The sequence below is a fragment of the Gymnoscopelus microlampas genome, assembly GCF_963454915.1.
Source record: "Gymnoscopelus microlampas genome assembly, chromosome: 3".
Lineage (NCBI taxonomy): Eukaryota > Metazoa > Chordata > Actinopteri > Myctophiformes > Myctophidae > Gymnoscopelus > Gymnoscopelus microlampas.
The window spans coordinates 59,125,574-59,129,982 of NC_139940.1; positions in this window are offsets into that span (position 1 = coordinate 59,125,574).

Genomic DNA, 4,409 nt, shown 5'->3' on the forward strand with positions numbered 1-4,409 from the left:
CATTACAAGATAAAGATGGAAACAATGATTATAAACTCACTACCTTCATAGATAATACATCAGGGGCCTGTTCCTCAAAAGGGAATTAGAGCTTAAGCCTGGCTTTAACACCTATCCTGGCTTAATTTAGCCAGGATTAGGGCTGAATCGGTTCCTCAAAAGCTGAATTAGCTTGAAGATTAGTTTAGCCAGTTCACCCTGGCTAAGTTTAGCCATGACCCGATTCCTCAAAAGAGAATTGAAGCAATCCTACCTTAGTTACCATGGCAATTTAGCTGTGAAGTTAGCCTGGTCAGGAGCAGGCTAACAGCCAAGCTGGGGCCTGTTCCTCAAAAGGTGAATAAACTAAGCCTGGACTTAAGCCAAATCCAGACTTGACAAAGTCGGGTCCATATAAGCCTCGTTTATTCCGTTCCTCAAAGCAAAGCCAGGCTGAAAAGGAGCGACTTTGTCGAGCTAGGCCTTGTCAAGCCAGGCTGTGTCGAGCCAGGATAATGAAGCCAAGCTTCACGTATTTCTATAAAAGACCATGAAAGTCGATAGCAGAATCCTTGAACTTGACCAATCATGGAGTCCAAAACCAGAGCGGCGTTCCTCTCTGTCAAGCCCCCAGAGCCGCTGAGAAATCTTGAAGCCGCCACCCCAGTGGCCAAAGCTGGAACTGCAGGCGGGGAGAAATACATGCGCGAGCAAAACATACTGATATATATTTATATATATAGATATAAATATGTAAACATATTATACATAAATACATATGCATTTACATATACATAGGCATCTCCAGTGAATTTCATAAATATCTCGCGTTCAATCCTTGACACACGGGCTGCCGTAGAACGCAAAAATGACACTACTGCGCATGCTCATAACTCTACGTGTGGTCAAAATCGACTCAATAATTCTACTTCCGGCAGTCTTCCGGGTGCTTCAAAACGCCACTGAGCACATTCATTGAAATGATAGCTGGGGGCGGGGCAATCCGCCCTCTAGTTATATTATACCTCTATGCTCTCTGTGGCTGAACAGCAGCATTGCAGCAGCTCATGGAATCATACAAGGAAGTGAAATGTTTTATAAGCGAGAAAGGAAACGCGACCGCAATAAATAGATCCAGGGAGAAAGCGTGGCAAAGTATTGCAAGCACACACATAGTGTGTGTGTGTGTGTGTGTGTGTGTGTGTGTGTGTGTGCGCGCGCGTGTGCGCGCGACGGGACGGGGCGGCATCGGGACGCACGGGACGGGACGGGGGGTGTACCGCGACTGGGGGCCGCGACGGGATGAGCGGGGGACGGGGGGACGGGGGGGGGCAATAACCACACATTTGCAAGACCACTTTGGTAGAGGTTTGGGTTGTGTAGTTCATGATGTAACTCCAAAGGTGGACAAGAAATAAAAAATAATTTCTCCATTGACTAGAAATTGATCATTTAAAATATGCTCCTCATTGACTTAGGCCTACATTCAGTGAAGAGGCTCTTTTAATATATATATATATATATATATATATATATATATATATATATATATATATATATATACAAATATATAGACTTTTTTTTATAATATTAAAAACAAATCTGTAATATATTATCAAACATCTAACAACAATATGAACTATAGTGTTAAAAGAGTGACAATGACATATCACGAGTCATTGTGAAACAATTATGATTCATGGTCACACTATTTCAGTAATATAATTAATTTGATTATATCTTATTGTATTTATTTAATTTTATTTGAATGCAAGGTCATTAAAATGAGTCCATATTCAAACACATGTGTTGAATTAACTGTGGAAAAACTTGAAGAACAAGGCACTGGATTAAGTAAGCTTAGGCCTGTTCCTCAAAAGAGAATTAAAGCTTAAGCCTGGCTTTAACACCTATCCTGGCTTAATTTAGCCAGGATTAGGGCTGAATCGGTTCCTCAAAAGCTGAATTAGCTTGAAGATTAGTTTAGCCAGTTCACCCGGGCTAAGTTTAGCCATGAGCCGATTCCTCAAAAGAGAATTGAAGCAATCCTACCTTAGTTACCATGGCAATTTAGCTGTGAAGTTAGCCTGGTCAGGAGCAGGCTAACAGCCAAGCTTACTTAATCCAGTGCCTTGTTCTTCAAGTTTTTCCACAGTTAATTCAACACATGTGTTTGAATATGGACTCATTTTAATGACCTTGCATTCAAATAAAATGAAATAAATACAATCAGATATAATCAAATTAATTATATTACTGAAATAGTGTGTGACCATGAATCATAATTGTTTCACAATGACTCATGGGATGTCATTGTCACTCTGTTAACACTATAGTTCATATTGTTGTTAGATGTTTGATAATATATAACAGATTTTTTTTTTCACTGAATGTAAGTCAATGAGGAGCATATTTTAAATTATCAATTTCTAGTCAATGGAGAAATTATTTTTTATTTCTTGTCCACCTTTGGAGTTACATCATGATGGAAAGGTAACTACACAACCCAAACCTCTACCAAAGTGGTCTTGCAAATGTGGGGTTATTGCGTGTCTCGCCCCCCCTGTCCCCCGCTCATCCCGTCGCGGCCCCCAGTCGCGGTCAACCCCCCCGGCGTCCCGTCCCGTGCGTCCCGTTCCGTCGCGCGCGCACGCACACACACACACACACACACACACACACACACACACACACACACACACACACACACACACACACACACACACACACACACTCTCTGTGTGCTTGCAATACTTTGCCACGCTTTCTCCCTGGATCTATTTATTGCGGTCGCGTTCTCGCTTAGGCTATAATACATTTTAGATTTTACTTCCTTGTATGATTTCATGAGCTGCTGCAATGCTGCTGTTCAGCCACAGAGAGGAACGCCGCTCTGGTTTTGGACTCCATGATTGGTCAAGTTCAAGGATTCTGCTATCGACTTTCATGGTCTTTTATAGAAATACGTGAAGCCTGGCTTCATTATCCTGGCTGGACATAGCCTGGCTTGACAAGGCCTAGCTCGACAAAGTCGCTCCTTTTCAGCCTGGCTTTGCTTCGAGGAACGGAATAAACGAGGCTTATATGGACCCGACTTTGTCAAGTCTGGATTTGGCTTAAGTCCAGGCTTAGTTTATTCACCTTTTGAGGAACAGGCCCCTGGTTCTGTTCTGAAGGAATTTGGAGCAATCATGTGCAAATGAGGTTTCTAGAGACATGAATAACAAGAGGACGTAGAGAGAGACTCTCACACATGAGGACATGGAAAGAGTTGTTAATTGTACATGTAAATGGCAGCAGGACATGTAGAATGGATAGCAGTGTCCTTTACAGAAAAAATGTGTAGTTGGGGTTGTGTTTTTAGTAACTCCAGTCATGACACACACACACACACACACACACCACCCAATGACTTTGAATGGTCATTATAACAAGATAAAGTAAAGAAATATTTGAAAACTCAGTTATTAAATAGTATAATGTTTAGTGCATTAACTTGTTGCACCGCCAGATAGATTGATTGATTGATTGATGTACAGTACTTTATTTAGTAAGACATGAGAAATACAGTAGGGAAGTACAAATTCACAATACAAGGTCTACTAAACTGGGAGACTCATTATGCACTAAGCTACCTACTGTACTTGTTTTATACAGTATGTGCTGCCAAGTCACGTCTCACCTGGAAGATCCTGTAATTCTATATCTGCTGCTATTTGTCTTCTGCAAATGTCTCTACTTTAAGTAGCAAATTCTCATTGTGTCCCTTGTTTTATTATATTTGATATTTTGTCTTCTAGTTATCTGACTTTGTTTCTTAATCTATTCTCTATCCTTATAACAGCTGGGACTTTGTACAAAACATTATTCCACCCAGTCTTTTACACATGTAAACTGTGATGTGAGATTATGTGACAATAAAGTTGAAATTCAACCTGGCTTGTATCTCCTGTGTGTATATAATAATAGACAAAGATAACAGACTCACGCAAGATAATTACCATAATACACATTTATCAAACATTTTCACACACATAACATGTCCCTCAATGTCTCAAAAAATGAATGTAAGTTCACAGCTAGACAACAAAAAGCAGGAAGGCATCTATTATTTATACAGTGAATAACCTACAGAGAGCCTCACATTAAGCATGTAAAGGTATTGTGCAATAAATCCAGGGTTTGAATTACTACAGAGCTACCCAGAAAGCATACACATTAAGTACATACTGTGTGTGTGTGTGTGTGTGTGTGTGTGTGTGTGTGTGTGTGTGTGTGTGTGTGTGTGTGTGTGTGTGTGTGTGTGTGTGTGTGTGTGTGTGTGTATGTATGTATGTATGTATGTGTATATATATATATATATATATATATATATATATATATATATATATATATATATATATATATATATATATATATATATATGGCCT